The sequence below is a fragment of the Heloderma suspectum genome, chromosome 9, assembly GCF_057233095.1.
Source record: "Heloderma suspectum isolate Gila_16-S chromosome 9, 16-S_ref, whole genome shotgun sequence".
Taxonomy (NCBI): Eukaryota; Metazoa; Chordata; class Lepidosauria; order Squamata; family Helodermatidae; genus Heloderma; species Heloderma suspectum.
This window is the reverse complement of record NC_139466.1, coordinates 52040160-52058836: the sequence shown is the minus strand read 5'-3', so window position 1 is coordinate 52058836 and position 18677 is coordinate 52040160.

The following is an 18677-nucleotide window of genomic DNA, read 5'->3' as shown; positions in this document are numbered from 1 at the left end:
CCTAACCCTAACCCTAACCCTAACCCTAACCCTAACCCTAACCCTAACCCTAACCCTAACCCTAACCCTAACCCTAACCCTAACCCTAACCCTAACCCTAACCCTAACCCTAACCCTAACCCTAACCCTAACCCTAACCCTAACCCTAACCCTAACCCTAACCCTAACCCTAACCCTAACCCTAACCCTAACCCTAACCCTAACCCTAACCCTAACCCTAACCCTAACCCTAACCCTAACCCTAACCCTAACCCTAACCCTAACCCTAACCCTAACCCTAACCCTAACCCTAACCCTAACCCTAACCCTAACCCTAACCCTAACCCTAACCCTAACCCTAACCCTAACCCTAACCCTAACCCTAACCCTAACCCTAACCCTAACCCTAACCCTAACCCTAACCCTAACCCTAACCCTAACCCTAACCCTAACCCTAACCCTAACCCTAACCCTAACCCTAACCCTAACCCTAACCCTAACCCTAACCCTAACCCTAACCCTAACCCTAACCCTAACCCTAACCCTAACCCTAACCCTAACCCTAACCCTAACCCTAACCCTAACCCTAACCCTAACCCTAACCCTAACCCTAACCCTAACCCTAACCCTAACCCTAACCCTAACCCTAACCCTAACCCTAACCCTAACCCTAACCCTAACCCTAACCCTAACCCTAACCCTAACCCTAACCCTAACCCTAACCCTAACCCTAACCCTAACCCTAACCCTAACCCTAACCCTAACCCTAACCCTAACCCTAACCCTAACCCTAACCCTAACCCTAACCCTAACCCTAACCCTAACCCTAACCCTAACCCTAACCCTAACCCTAACCCTAACCCTAACCCTAACCCTAACCCTAACCCTAACCCTAACCCTAACCCTAACCCTAACCCTAACCCTAACCCTAACCCTAACCCTAACCCTAACCCTAACCCTAACCCTAACCCTAACCCTAACCCTAACCCTAACCCTAACCCTAACCCTAACCCTAACCCTAACCCTAACCCTAACCCTAACCCTAACCCTAACCCTAACCCTAACCCTAACCCTAACCCTAACCCTAACCCTAACCCTAACCCTAACCCTAACCCTAACCCTAACCCTAACCCTAACCCTAACCCTAACCCTAACCCTAACCCTAACCCTAACCCTAACCCTAACCCTAACCCTAACCCTAACCCTAACCCTAACCCTAACCCTAACCCTAACCCTAACCCTAACCCTAACCCTAACCCTAACCCTAACCCTAACCCTAACCCTAACCCTAACCCTAACCCTAACCCTAACCCTAACCCTAACCCTAACCCTAACCCTAACCCTAACCCTAACCCTAACCCTAACCCTAACCCTAACCCTAACCCTAACCCTAACCCTAACCCTAACCCTAACCCTAACCCTAACCCTAACCCTAACCCTAACCCTAACCCTAACCCTAACCCTAACCCTAACCCTAACCCTAACCCTAACCCTAACCCTAACCCTAACCCTAACCCTAACCCTAACCCTAACCCTAACCCTAACCCTAACCCTAACCCTAACCCTAACCCTAACCCTAACCCTAACCCTAACCCTAACCCTAACCCTAACCCTAACCCTAACCCTAACCCTAACCCTAACCCTAACCCTAACCCTAACCCTAACCCTAACCCTAACCCTAACCCTAACCCTAACCCTAACCCTAACCCTAACCCTAACCCTAACCCTAACCCTAACCCTAACCCTAACCCTAACCCTAACCCTAACCCTAACCCTAACCCTAACCCTAACCCTAACCCTAACCCTAACCCTAACCCTAACCCTAACCCTAACCCTAACCCTAACCCTAACCCTAACCCTAACCCTAACCCTAACCCTAACCCTAACCCTAACCCTAACCCTAACCCTAACCCTAACCCTAACCCTAACCCTAACCCTAACCCTAACCCTAACCCTAACCCTAACCCTAACCCTAACCCTAACCCTAACCCTAACCCTAACCCTAACCCTAACCCTAACCCTAACCCTAACCCTAACCCTAACCCTAACCCTAACCCTAACCCTAACCCTAACCCTAACCCTAACCCTAACCCTAACCCTAACCCTAACCCTAACCCTAACCCTAACCCTAACCCTAACCCTAACCCTAACCCTAACCCTAACCCTAACCCTAACCCTAACCCTAACCCTAACCCTAACCCTAACCCTAACCCTAACCCTAACCCTAACCCTAACCCTAACCCTAACCCTAACCCTAACCCTAACCCTAACCCTAACCCTAACCCTAACCCTAACCCTAACCCTAACCCTAACCCTAACCCTAACCCTAACCCTAACCCTAACCCTAACCCTAACCCTAACCCTAACCCTAACCCTAACCCTAACCCTAACCCTAACCCTAACCCTAACCCTAACCCTAACCCTAACCCTAACCCTAACCCTAACCCTAACCCTAACCCTAACCCTAACCCTAACCCTAACCCTAACCCTAACCCTAACCCTAACCCTAACCCTAACCCTAACCCTAACCCTAACCCTAACCCTAACCCTAACCCTAACCCTAACCCTAACCCTAACCCTAACCCTAACCCTAACCCTAACCCTAACCCTAACCCTAACCCTAACCCTAACCCTAACCCTAACCCTAACCCTAACCCTAACCCTAACCCTAACCCTAACCCTAACCCTAACCCTAACCCTAACCCTAACCCTAACCCTAACCCTAACCCTAACCCTAACCCTAACCCTAACCCTAACCCTAACCCTAACCCTAACCCTAACCCTAACCCTAACCCTAACCCTAACCCTAACCCTAACCCTAACCCTAACCCTAACCCTAACCCTAACCCTAACCCTAACCCTAACCCTAACCCTAACCCTAACCCTAACCCTAACCCTAACCCTAACCCTAACCCTAACCCTAACCCTAACCCTAACCCTAACCCTAACCCTAACCCTAACCCTAACCCTAACCCTAACCCTAACCCTAACCCTAACCCTAACCCTAACCCTAACCCTAACCCTAACCCTAACCCTAACCCTAACCCTAACCCTAACCCTAACCCTAACCCTAACCCTAACCCTAACCCTAACCCTAACCCTAACCCTAACCCTAACCCTAACCCTAACCCTAACCCTAACCCTAACCCTAACCCTAACCCTAACCCTAACCCTAACCCTAACCCTAACCCTAACCCTAACCCTAACCCTAACCCTAACCCTAACCCTAACCCTAACCCTAACCCTAACCCTAACCCTAACCCTAACCCTAACCCTAACCCTAACCCTAACCCTAACCCTAACCCTAACCCTAACCCTAACCCTAACCCTAACCCTAACCCTAACCCTAACCCTAACCCTAACCCTAACCCTAACCCTAACCCTAACCCTAACCCTAACCCTAACCCTAACCCTAACCCTAACCCTAACCCTAACCCTAACCCTAACCCTAACCCTAACCCTAACCCTAACCCTAACCCTAACCCTAACCCTAACCCTAACCCTAACCCTAACCCTAACCCTAACCCTAACCCTAACCCTAACCCTAACCCTAACCCTAACCCTAACCCTAACCCTAACCCTAACCCTAACCCTAACCCTAACCCTAACCCTAACCCTAACCCTAACCCTAACCCTAACCCTAACCCTAACCCTAACCCTAACCCTAACCCTAACCCTAACCCTAACCCTAACCCTAACCCTAACCCTAACCCTAACCCTAACCCTAACCCTAACCCTAACCCTAACCCTAACCCTAACCCTAACCCTAACCCTAACCCTAACCCTAACCCTAACCCTAACCCTAACCCTAACCCTAACCCTAACCCTAACCCTAACCCTAACCCTAACCCTAACCCTAACCCTAACCCTAACCCTAACCCTAACCCTAACCCTAACCCTAACCCTAACCCTAACCCTAACCCTAACCCTAACCCTAACCCTAACCCTAACCCTAACCCTAACCCTAACCCTAACCCTAACCCTAACCCTAACCCTAACCCTAACCCTAACCCTAACCCTAACCCTAACCCTAACCCTAACCCTAACCCTAACCCTAACCCTAACCCTAACCCTAACCCTAACCCTAACCCTAACCCTAACCCTAACCCTAACCCTAACCCTAACCCTAACCCTAACCCTAACCCTAACCCTAACCCTAACCCTAACCCTAACCCTAACCCTAACCCTAACCCTAACCCTAACCCTAACCCTAACCCTAACCCTAACCCTAACCCTAACCCTAACCCTAACCCTAACCCTAACCCTAACCCTAACCCTAACCCTAACCCTAACCCTAACCCTAACCCTAACCCTAACCCTAACCCTAACCCTAACCCTAACCCTAACCCTAACCCTAACCCTAACCCTAACCCTAACCCTAACCCTAACCCTAACCCTAACCCTAACCCTAACCCTAACCCTAACCCTAACCCTAACCCTAACCCTAACCCTAACCCTAACCCTAACCCTAACCCTAACCCTAACCCTAACCCTAACCCTAACCCTAACCCTAACCCTAACCCTAACCCTAACCCTAACCCTAACCCTAACCCTAACCCTAACCCTAACCCTAACCCTAACCCTAACCCTAACCCTAACCCTAACCCTAACCCTAACCCTAACCCTAACCCTAACCCTAACCCTAACCCTAACCCTAACCCTAACCCTAACCCTAACCCTAACCCTAACCCTAACCCTAACCCTAACCCTAACCCTAACCCTAACCCTAACCCTAACCCTAACCCTAACCCTAACCCTAACCCTAACCCTAACCCTAACCCTAACCCTAACCCTAACCCTAACCCTAACCCTAACCCTAACCCTAACCCTAACCCTAACCCTAACCCTAACCCTAACCCTAACCCTAACCCTAACCCTAACCCTAACCCTAACCCTAACCCTAACCCTAACCCTAACCCTAACCCTAACCCTAACCCTAACCCTAACCCTAACCCTAACCCTAACCCTAACCCTAACCCTAACCCTAACCCTAACCCTAACCCTAACCCTAACCCTAACCCTAACCCTAACCCTAACCCTAACCCTAACCCTAACCCTAACCCTAACCCTAACCCTAACCCTAACCCTAACCCTAACCCTAACCCTAACCCTAACCCTAACCCTAACCCTAACCCTAACCCTAACCCTAACCCTAACCCTAACCCTAACCCTAACCCTAACCCTAACCCTAACCCTAACCCTAACCCTAACCCTAACCCTAACCCTAACCCTAACCCTAACCCTAACCCTAACCCTAACCCTAACCCTAACCCTAACCCTAACCCTAACCCTAACCCTAACCCTAACCCTAACCCTAACCCTAACCCTAACCCTAACCCTAACCCTAACCCTAACCCTAACCCTAACCCTAACCCTAACCCTAACCCTAACCCTAACCCTAACCCTAACCCTAACCCTAACCCTAACCCTAACCCTAACCCTAACCCTAACCCTAACCCTAACCCTAACCCTAACCCTAACCCTAACCCTAACCCTAACCCTAACCCTAACCCTAACCCTAACCCTAACCCTAACCCTAACCCTAACCCTAACCCTAACCCTAACCCTAACCCTAACCCTAACCCTAACCCTAACCCTAACCCTAACCCTAACCCTAACCCTAACCCTAACCCTAACCCTAACCCTAACCCTAACCCTAACCCTAACCCTAACCCTAACCCTAACCCTAACCCTAACCCTAACCCTAACCCTAACCCTAACCCTAACCCTAACCCTAACCCTAACCCTAACCCTAACCCTAACCCTAACCCTAACCCTAACCCTAACCCTAACCCTAACCCTAACCCTAACCCTAACCCTAACCCTAACCCTAACCCTAACCCTAACCCTAACCCTAACCCTAACCCTAACCCTAACCCTAACCCTAACCCTAACCCTAACCCTAACCCTAACCCTAACCCTAACCCTAACCCTAACCCTAACCCTAACCCTAACCCTAACCCTAACCCTAACCCTAACCCTAACCCTAACCCTAACCCTAACCCTAACCCTAACCCTAACCCTAACCCTAACCCTAACCCTAACCCTAACCCTAACCCTAACCCTAACCCTAACCCTAACCCTAACCCTAACCCTAACCCTAACCCTAACCCTAACCCTAACCCTAACCCTAACCCTAACCCTAACCCTAACCCTAACCCTAACCCTAACCCTAACCCTAACCCTAACCCTAACCCTAACCCTAACCCTAACCCTAACCCTAACCCTAACCCTAACCCTAACCCTAACCCTAACCCTAACCCTAACCCTAACCCTAACCCTAACCCTAACCCTAACCCTAACCCTAACCCTAACCCTAACCCTAACCCTAACCCTAACCCTAACCCTAACCCTAACCCTAACCCTAACCCTAACCCTAACCCTAACCCTAACCCTAACCCTAACCCTAACCCTAACCCTAACCCTAACCCTAACCCTAACCCTAACCCTAACCCTAACCCTAACCCTAACCCTAACCCTAACCCTAACCCTAACCCTAACCCTAACCCTAACCCTAACCCTAACCCTAACCCTAACCCTAACCCTAACCCTAACCCTAACCCTAACCCTAACCCTAACCCTAACCCTAACCCTAACCCTAACCCTAACCCTAACCCTAACCCTAACCCTAACCCTAACCCTAACCCTAACCCTAACCCTAACCCTAACCCTAACCCTAACCCTAACCCTAACCCTAACCCTAACCCTAACCCTAACCCTAACCCTAACCCTAACCCTAACCCTAACCCTAACCCTAACCCTAACCCTAACCCTAACCCTAACCCTAACCCTAACCCTAACCCTAACCCTAACCCTAACCCTAACCCTAACCCTAACCCTAACCCTAACCCTAACCCTAACCCTAACCCTAACCCTAACCCTAACCCTAACCCTAACCCTAACCCTAACCCTAACCCTAACCCTAACCCTAACCCTAACCCTAACCCTAACCCTAACCCTAACCCTAACCCTAACCCTAACCCTAACCCTAACCCTAACCCTAACCCTAACCCTAACCCTAACCCTAACCCTAACCCTAACCCTAACCCTAACCCTAACCCTAACCCTAACCCTAACCCTAACCCTAACCCTAACCCTAACCCTAACCCTAACCCTAACCCTAACCCTAACCCTAACCCTAACCCTAACCCTAACCCTAACCCTAACCCTAACCCTAACCCTAACCCTAACCCTAACCCTAACCCTAACCCTAACCCTAACCCTAACCCTAACCCTAACCCTAACCCTAACCCTAACCCTAACCCTAACCCTAACCCTAACCCTAACCCTAACCCTAACCCTAACCCTAACCCTAACCCTAACCCTAACCCTAACCCTAACCCTAACCCTAACCCTAACCCTAACCCTAACCCTAACCCTAACCCTAACCCTAACCCTAACCCTAACCCTAACCCTAACCCTAACCCTAACCCTAACCCTAACCCTAACCCTAACCCTAACCCTAACCCTAACCCTAACCCTAACCCTAACCCTAACCCTAACCCTAACCCTAACCCTAACCCTAACCCTAACCCTAACCCTAACCCTAACCCTAACCCTAACCCTAACCCTAACCCTAACCCTAACCCTAACCCTAACCCTAACCCTAACCCTAACCCTAACCCTAACCCTAACCCTAACCCTAACCCTAACCCTAACCCTAACCCTAACCCTAACCCTAACCCTAACCCTAACCCTAACCCTAACCCTAACCCTAACCCTAACCCTAACCCTAACCCTAACCCTAACCCTAACCCTAACCCTAACCCTAACCCTAACCCTAACCCTAACCCTAACCCTAACCCTAACCCTAACCCTAACCCTAACCCTAACCCTAACCCTAACCCTAACCCTAACCCTAACCCTAACCCTAACCCTAACCCTAACCCTAACCCTAACCCTAACCCTAACCCTAACCCTAACCCTAACCCTAACCCTAACCCTAACCCTAACCCTAACCCTAACCCTAACCCTAACCCTAACCCTAACCCTAACCCTAACCCTAACCCTAACCCTAACCCTAACCCTAACCCTAACCCTAACCCTAACCCTAACCCTAACCCTAACCCTAACCCTAACCCTAACCCTAACCCTAACCCTAACCCTAACCCTAACCCTAACCCTAACCCTAACCCTAACCCTAACCCTAACCCTAACCCTAACCCTAACCCTAACCCTAACCCTAACCCTAACCCTAACCCTAACCCTAACCCTAACCCTAACCCTAACCCTAACCCTAACCCTAACCCTAACCCTAACCCTAACCCTAACCCTAACCCTAACCCTAACCCTAACCCTAACCCTAACCCTAACCCTAACCCTAACCCTAACCCTAACCCTAACCCTAACCCTAACCCTAACCCTAACCCTAACCCTAACCCTAACCCTAACCCTAACCCTAACCCTAACCCTAACCCTAACCCTAACCCTAACCCTAACCCTAACCCTAACCCTAACCCTAACCCTAACCCTAACCCTAACCCTAACCCTAACCCTAACCCTAACCCTAACCCTAACCCTAACCCTAACCCTAACCCTAACCCTAACCCTAACCCTAACCCTAACCCTAACCCTAACCCTAACCCTAACCCTAACCCTAACCCTAACCCTAACCCTAACCCTAACCCTAACCCTAACCCTAACCCTAACCCTAACCCTAACCCTAACCCTAACCCTAACCCTAACCCTAACCCTAACCCTAACCCTAACCCTAACCCTAACCCTAACCCTAACCCTAACCCTAACCCTAACCCTAACCCTAACCCTAACCCTAACCCTAACCCTAACCCTAACCCTAACCCTAACCCTAACCCTAACCCTAACCCTAACCCTAACCCTAACCCTAACCCTAACCCTAACCCTAACCCTAACCCTAACCCTAACCCTAACCCTAACCCTAACCCTAACCCTAACCCTAACCCTAACCCTAACCCTAACCCTAACCCTAACCCTAACCCTAACCCTAACCCTAACCCTAACCCTAACCCTAACCCTAACCCTAACCCTAACCCTAACCCTAACCCTAACCCTAACCCTAACCCTAACCCTAACCCTAACCCTAACCCTAACCCTAACCCTAACCCTAACCCTAACCCTAACCCTAACCCTAACCCTAACCCTAACCCTAACCCTAACCCTAACCCTAACCCTAACCCTAACCCTAACCCTAACCCTAACCCTAACCCTAACCCTAACCCTAACCCTAACCCTAACCCTAACCCTAACCCTAACCCTAACCCTAACCCTAACCCTAACCCTAACCCTAACCCTAACCCTAACCCTAACCCTAACCCTAACCCTAACCCTAACCCTAACCCTAACCCTAACCCTAACCCTAACCCTAACCCTAACCCTAACCCTAACCCTAACCCTAACCCTAACCCTAACCCTAACCCTAACCCTAACCCTAACCCTAACCCTAACCCTAACCCTAACCCTAACCCTAACCCTAACCCTAACCCTAACCCTAACCCTAACCCTAACCCTAACCCTAACCCTAACCCTAACCCTAACCCTAACCCTAACCCTAACCCTAACCCTAACCCTAACCCTAACCCTAACCCTAACCCTAACCCTAACCCTAACCCTAACCCTAACCCTAACCCTAACCCTAACCCTAACCCTAACCCTAACCCTAACCCTAACCCTAACCCTAACCCTAACCCTAACCCTAACCCTAACCCTAACCCTAACCCTAACCCTAACCCTAACCCTAACCCTAACCCTAACCCTAACCCTAACCCTAACCCTAACCCTAACCCTAACCCTAACCCTAACCCTAACCCTAACCCTAACCCTAACCCTAACCCTAACCCTAACCCTAACCCTAACCCTAACCCTAACCCTAACCCTAACCCTAACCCTAACCCTAACCCTAACCCTAACCCTAACCCTAACCCTAACCCTAACCCTAACCCTAACCCTAACCCTAACCCTAACCCTAACCCTAACCCTAACCCTAACCCTAACCCTAACCCTAACCCTAACCCTAACCCTAACCCTAACCCTAACCCTAACCCTAACCCTAACCCTAACCCTAACCCTAACCCTAACCCTAACCCTAACCCTAACCCTAACCCTAACCCTAACCCTAACCCTAACCCTAACCCTAACCCTAACCCTAACCCTAACCCTAACCCTAACCCTAACCCTAACCCTAACCCTAACCCTAACCCTAACCCTAACCCTAACCCTAACCCTAACCCTAACCCTAACCCTAACCCTAACCCTAACCCTAACCCTAACCCTAACCCTAACCCTAACCCTAACCCTAACCCTAACCCTAACCCTAACCCTAACCCTAACCCTAACCCTAACCCTAACCCTAACCCTAACCCTAACCCTAACCCTAACCCTAACCCTAACCCTAACCCTAACCCTAACCCTAACCCTAACCCTAACCCTAACCCTAACCCTAACCCTAACCCTAACCCTAACCCTAACCCTAACCCTAACCCTAACCCTAACCCTAACCCTAACCCTAACCCTAACCCTAACCCTAACCCTAACCCTAACCCTAACCCTAACCCTAACCCTAACCCTAACCCTAACCCTAACCCTAACCCTAACCCTAACCCTAACCCTAACCCTAACCCTAACCCTAACCCTAACCCTAACCCTAACCCTAACCCTAACCCTAACCCTAACCCTAACCCTAACCCTAACCCTAACCCTAACCCTAACCCTAACCCTAACCCTAACCCTAACCCTAACCCTAACCCTAACCCTAACCCTAACCCTAACCCTAACCCTAACCCTAACCCTAACCCTAACCCTAACCCTAACCCTAACCCTAACCCTAACCCTAACCCTAACCCTAACCCTAACCCTAACCCTAACCCTAACCCTAACCCTAACCCTAACCCTAACCCTAACCCTAACCCTAACCCTAACCCTAACCCTAACCCTAACCCTAACCCTAACCCTAACCCTAACCCTAACCCTAACCCTAACCCTAACCCTAACCCTAACCCTAACCCTAACCCTAACCCTAACCCTAACCCTAACCCTAACCCTAACCCTAACCCTAACCCTAACCCTAACCCTAACCCTAACCCTAACCCTAACCCTAACCCTAACCCTAACCCTAACCCTAACCCTAACCCTAACCCTAACCCTAACCCTAACCCTAACCCTAACCCTAACCCTAACCCTAACCCTAACCCTAACCCTAACCCTAACCCTAACCCTAACCCTAACCCTAACCCTAACCCTAACCCTAACCCTAACCCTAACCCTAACCCTAACCCTAACCCTAACCCTAACCCTAACCCTAACCCTAACCCTAACCCTAACCCTAACCCTAACCCTAACCCTAACCCTAACCCTAACCCTAACCCTAACCCTAACCCTAACCCTAACCCTAACCCTAACCCTAACCCTAACCCTAACCCTAACCCTAACCCTAACCCTAACCCTAACCCTAACCCTAACCCTAACCCTAACCCTAACCCTAACCCTAACCCTAACCCTAACCCTAACCCTAACCCTAACCCTAACCCTAACCCTAACCCTAACCCTAACCCTAACCCTAACCCTAACCCTAACCCTAACCCTAACCCTAACCCTAACCCTAACCCTAACCCTAACCCTAACCCTAACCCTAACCCTAACCCTAACCCTAACCCTAACCCTAACCCTAACCCTAACCCTAACCCTAACCCTAACCCTAACCCTAACCCTAACCCTAACCCTAACCCTAACCCTAACCCTAACCCTAACCCTAACCCTAACCCTAACCCTAACCCTAACCCTAACCCTAACCCTAACCCTAACCCTAACCCTAACCCTAACCCTAACCCTAACCCTAACCCTAACCCTAACCCTAACCCTAACCCTAACCCTAACCCTAACCCTAACCCTAACCCTAACCCTAACCCTAACCCTAACCCTAACCCTAACCCTAACCCTAACCCTAACCCTAACCCTAACCCTAACCCTAACCCTAACCCTAACCCTAACCCTAACCCTAACCCTAACCCTAACCCTAACCCTAACCCTAACCCTAACCCTAACCCTAACCCTAACCCTAACCCTAACCCTAACCCTAACCCTAACCCTAACCCTAACCCTAACCCTAACCCTAACCCTAACCCTAACCCTAACCCTAACCCTAACCCTAACCCTAACCCTAACCCTAACCCTAACCCTAACCCTAACCCTAACCCTAACCCTAACCCTAACCCTAACCCTAACCCTAACCCTAACCCTAACCCTAACCCTAACCCTAACCCTAACCCTAACCCTAACCCTAACCCTAACCCTAACCCTAACCCTAACCCTAACCCTAACCCTAACCCTAACCCTAACCCTAACCCTAACCCTAACCCTAACCCTAACCCTAACCCTAACCCTAACCCTAACCCTAACCCTAACCCTAACCCTAACCCTAACCCTAACCCTAACCCTAACCCTAACCCTAACCCTAACCCTAACCCTAACCCTAACCCTAACCCTAACCCTAACCCTAACCCTAACCCTAACCCTAACCCTAACCCTAACCCTAACCCTAACCCTAACCCTAACCCTAACCCTAACCCTAACCCTAACCCTAACCCTAACCCTAACCCTAACCCTAACCCTAACCCTAACCCTAACCCTAACCCTAACCCTAACCCTAACCCTAACCCTAACCCTAACCCTAACCCTAACCCTAACCCTAACCCTAACCCTAACCCTAACCCTAACCCTAACCCTAACCCTAACCCTAACCCTAACCCTAACCCTAACCCTAACCCTAACCCTAACCCTAACCCTAACCCTAACCCTAACCCTAACCCTAACCCTAACCCTAACCCTAACCCTAACCCTAACCCTAACCCTAACCCTAACCCTAACCCTAACCCTAACCCTAACCCTAACCCTAACCCTAACCCTAACCCTAACCCTAACCCTAACCCTAACCCTAACCCTAACCCTAACCCTAACCCTAACCCTAACCCTAACCCTAACCCTAACCCTAACCCTAACCCTAACCCTAACCCTAACCCTAACCCTAACCCTAACCCTAACCCTAACCCTAACCCTAACCCTAACCCTAACCCTAACCCTAACCCTAACCCTAACCCTAACCCTAACCCTAACCCTAACCCTAACCCTAACCCTAACCCTAACCCTAACCCTAACCCTAACCCTAACCCTAACCCTAACCCTAACCCTAACCCTAACCCTAACCCTAACCCTAACCCTAACCCTAACCCTAACCCTAACCCTAACCCTAACCCTAACCCTAACCCTAACCCTAACCCTAACCCTAACCCTAACCCTAACCCTAACCCTAACCCTAACCCTAACCCTAACCCTAACCCTAACCCTAACCCTAACCCTAACCCTAACCCTAACCCTAACCCTAACCCTAACCCTAACCCTAACCCTAACCCTAACCCTAACCCTAACCCTAACCCTAACCCTAACCCTAACCCTAACCCTAACCCTAACCCTAACCCTAACCCTAACCCTAACCCTAACCCTAACCCTAACCCTAACCCTAACCCTAACCCTAACCCTAACCCTAACCCTAACCCTAACCCTAACCCTAACCCTAACCCTAACCCTAACCCTAACCCTAACCCTAACCCTAACCCTAACCCTAACCCTAACCCTAACCCTAACCCTAACCCTAACCCTAACCCTAACCCTAACCCTAACCCTAACCCTAACCCTAACCCTAACCCTAACCCTAACCCTAACCCTAACCCTAACCCTAACCCTAACCCTAACCCTAACCCTAACCCTAACCCTAACCCTAACCCTAACCCTAACCCTAACCCTAACCCTAACCCTAACCCTAACCCTAACCCTAACCCTAACCCTAACCCTAACCCTAACCCTAACCCTAACCCTAACCCTAACCCTAACCCTAACCCTAACCCTAACCCTAACCCTAACCCTAACCCTAACCCTAACCCTAACCCTAACCCTAACCCTAACCCTAACCCTAACCCTAACCCTAACCCTAACCCTAACCCTAACCCTAACCCTAACCCTAACCCTAACCCTAACCCTAACCCTAACCCTAACCCTAACCCTAACCCTAACCCTAACCCTAACCCTAACCCTAACCCTAACCCTAACCCTAACCCTAACCCTAACCCTAACCCTAACCCTAACCCTAACCCTAACCCTAACCCTAACCCTAACCCTAACCCTAACCCTAACCCTAACCCTAACCCTAACCCTAACCCTAACCCTAACCCTAACCCTAACCCTAACCCTAACCCTAACCCTAACCCTAACCCTAACCCTAACCCTAACCCTAACCCTAACCCTAACCCTAACCCTAACCCTAACCCTAACCCTAACCCTAACCCTAACCCTAACCCTAACCCTAACCCTAACCCTAACCCTAACCCTAACCCTAACCCTAACCCTAACCCTAACCCTAACCCTAACCCTAACCCTAACCCTAACCCTAACCCTAACCCTAACCCTAACCCTAACCCTAACCCTAACCCTAACCCTAACCCTAACCCTAACCCTAACCCTAACCCTAACCCTAACCCTAACCCTAACCCTAACCCTAACCCTAACCCTAACCCTAACCCTAACCCTAACCCTAACCCTAACCCTAACCCTAACCCTAACCCTAACCCTAACCCTAACCCTAACCCTAACCCTAACCCTAACCCTAACCCTAACCCTAACCCTAACCCTAACCCTAACCCTAACCCTAACCCTAACCCTAACCCTAACCCTAACCCTAACCCTAACCCTAACCCTAACCCTAACCCTAACCCTAACCCTAACCCTAACCCTAACCCTAACCCTAACCCTAACCCTAACCCTAACCCTAACCCTAACCCTAACCCTAACCCTAACCCTAACCCTAACCCTAACCCTAACCCTAACCCTAACCCTAACCCTAACCCTAACCCTAACCCTAACCCTAACCCTAACCCTAACCCTAACCCTAACCCTAACCCTAACCCTAACCCTAACCCTAACCCTAACCCTAACCCTAACCCTAACCCTAACCCTAACCCTAACCCTAACCCTAACCCTAACCCTAACCCTAACCCTAACCCTAACCCTAACCCTAACCCTAACCCTAACCCTAACCCTAACCCTAACCCTAACCCTAACCCTAACCCTAACCCTAACCCTAACCCTAACCCTAACCCTAACCCTAACCCTAACCCTAACCCTAACCCTAACCCTAACCCTAACCCTAACCCTAACCCTAACCCTAACCCTAACCCTAACCCTAACCCTAACCCTAACCCTAACCCTAACCCTAACCCTAACCCTAACCCTAACCCTAACCCTAACCCTAACCCTAACCCTAACCCTAACCCTAACCCTAACCCTAACCCTAACCCTAACCCTAACCCTAACCCTAACCCTAACCCTAACCCTAACCCTAACCCTAACCCTAACCCTAACCCTAACCCTAACCCTAACCCTAACCCTAACCCTAACCCTAACCCTAACCCTAACCCTAACCCTAACCCTAACCCTAACCCTAACCCTAACCCTAACCCTAACCCTAACCCTAACCCTAACCCTAACCCTAACCCTAACCCTAACCCTAACCCTAACCCTAACCCTAACCCTAACCCTAACCCTAACCCTAACCCTAACCCTAACCCTAACCCTAACCCTAACCCTAACCCTAACCCTAACCCTAACCCTAACCCTAACCCTAACCCTAACCCTAACCCTAACCCTAACCCTAACCCTAACCCTAACCCTAACCCTAACCCTAACCCTAACCCTAACCCTAACCCTAACCCTAACCCTAACCCTAACCCTAACCCTAACCCTAACCCTAACCCTAACCCTAACCCTAACCCTAACCCTAACCCTAACCCTAACCCTAACCCTAACCCTAACCCTAACCCTAACCCTAACCCTAACCCTAACCCTAACCCTAACCCTAACCCTAACCCTAACCCTAACCCTAACCCTAACCCTAACCCTAACCCTAACCCTAACCCTAACCCTAACCCTAACCCTAACCCTAACCCTAACCCTAACCCTAACCCTAACCCTAACCCTAACCCTAACCCTAACCCTAACCCTAACCCTAACCCTAACCCTAACCCTAACCCTAACCCTAACCCTAACCCTAACCCTAACCCTAACCCTAACCCTAACCCTAACCCTAACCCTAACCCTAACCCTAACCCTAACCCTAACCCTAACCCTAACCCTAACCCTAACCCTAACCCTAACCCTAACCCTAACCCTAACCCTAACCCTAACCCTAACCCTAACCCTAACCCTAACCCTAACCCTAACCCTAACCCTAACCCTAACCCTAACCCTAACCCTAACCCTAACCCTAACCCTAACCCTAACCCTAACCCTAACCCTAACCCTAACCCTAACCCTAACCCTAACCCTAACCCTAACCCTAACCCTAACCCTAACCCTAACCCTAACCCTAACCCTAACCCTAACCCTAACCCTAACCCTAACCCTAACCCTAACCCTAACCCTAACCCTAACCCTAACCCTAACCCTAACCCTAACCCTAACCCTAACCCTAACCCTAACCCTAACCCTAACCCTAACCCTAACCCTAACCCTAACCCTAACCCTAACCCTAACCCTAACCCTAACCCTAACCCTAACCCTAACCCTAACCCTAACCCTAACCCTAACCCTAACCCTAACCCTAACCCTAACCCTAACCCTAACCCTAACCCTAACCCTAACCCTAACCCTAACCCTAACCCTAACCCTAACCCTAACCCTAACCCTAACCCTAACCCTAACCCTAACCCTAACCCTAACCCTAACCCTAACCCTAACCCTAACCCTAACCCTAACCCTAACCCTAACCCTAACCCTAACCCTAACCCTAACCCTAACCCTAACCCTAACCCTAACCCTAACCCTAACCCTAACCCTAACCCTAACCCTAACCCTAACCCTAACCCTAACCCTAACCCTAACCCTAACCCTAACCCTAACCCTAACCCTAACCCTAACCCTAACCCTAACCCTAACCCTAACCCTAACCCTAACCCTAACCCTAACCCTAACCCTAACCCTAACCCTAACCCTAACCCTAACCCTAACCCTAACCCTAACCCTAACCCTAACCCTAACCCTAACCCTAACCCTAACCCTAACCCTAACCCTAACCCTAACCCTAACCCTAACCCTAACCCTAACCCTAACCCTAACCCTAACCCTAACCCTAACCCTAACCCTAACCCTAACCCTAACCCTAACCCTAACCCTAACCCTAACCCTAACCCTAACCCTAACCCTAACCCTAACCCTAACCCTAACCCTAACCCTAACCCTAACCCTAACCCTAACCCTAACCCTAACCCTAACCCTAACCCTAACCCTAACCCTAACCCTAACCCTAACCCTAACCCTAACCCTAACCCTAACCCTAACCCTAACCCTAACCCTAACCCTAACCCTAACCCTAACCCTAACCCTAACCCTAACCCTAACCCTAACCCTAACCCTAACCCTAACCCTAACCCTAACCCTAACCCTAACCCTAACCCTAACCCTAACCCTAACCCTAACCCTAACCCTAACCCTAACCCTAACCCTAACCCTAACCCTAACCCTAACCCTAACCCTAACCCTAACCCTAACCCTAACCCTAACCCTAACCCTAACCCTAACCCTAACCCTAACCCTAACCCTAACCCTAACCCTAACCCTAACCCTAACCCTAACCCTAACCCTAACCCTAACCCTAACCCTAACCCTAACCCTAACCCTAACCCTAACCCTAACCCTAACCCTAACCCTAACCCTAACCCTAACCCTAACCCTAACCCTAACCCTAACCCTAACCCTAACCCTAACCCTAACCCTAACCCTAACCCTAACCCTAACCCTAACCCTAACCCTAACCCTAACCCTAACCCTAACCCTAACCCTAACCCTAACCCTAACCCTAACCCTAACCCTAACCCTAACCCTAACCCTAACCCTAACCCTAACCCTAACCCTAACCCTAACCCTAACCCTAACCCTAACCCTAACCCTAACCCTAACCCTAACCCTAACCCTAACCCTAACCCTAACCCTAACCCTAACCCTAACCCTAACCCTAACCCTAACCCTAACCCTAACCCTAACCCTAACCCTAACCCTAACCCTAACCCTAACCCTAACCCTAACCCTAACCCTAACCCTAACCCTAACCCTAACCCTAACCCTAACCCTAACCCTAACCCTAACCCTAACCCTAACCCTAACCCTAACCCTAACCCTAACCCTAACCCTAACCCTAACCCTAACCCTAACCCTAACCCTAACCCTAACCCTAACCCTAACCCTAACCCTAACCCTAACCCTAACCCTAACCCTAACCCTAACCCTAACCCTAACCCTAACCCTAACCCTAACCCTAACCCTAACCCTAACCCTAACCCTAACCCTAACCCTAACCCTAACCCTAACCCTAACCCTAACCCTAACCCTAACCCTAACCCTAACCCTAACCCTAACCCTAACCCTAACCCTAACCCTAACCCTAACCCTAACCCTAACCCTAACCCTAACCCTAACCCTAACCCTAACCCTAACCCTAACCCTAACCCTAACCCTAACCCTAACCCTAACCCTAACCCTAACCCTAACCCTAACCCTAACCCTAACCCTAACCCTAACCCTAACCCTAACCCTAACCCTAACCCTAACCCTAACCCTAACCCTAACCCTAACCCTAACCCTAACCCTAACCCTAACCCTAACCCTAACCCTAACCCTAACCCTAA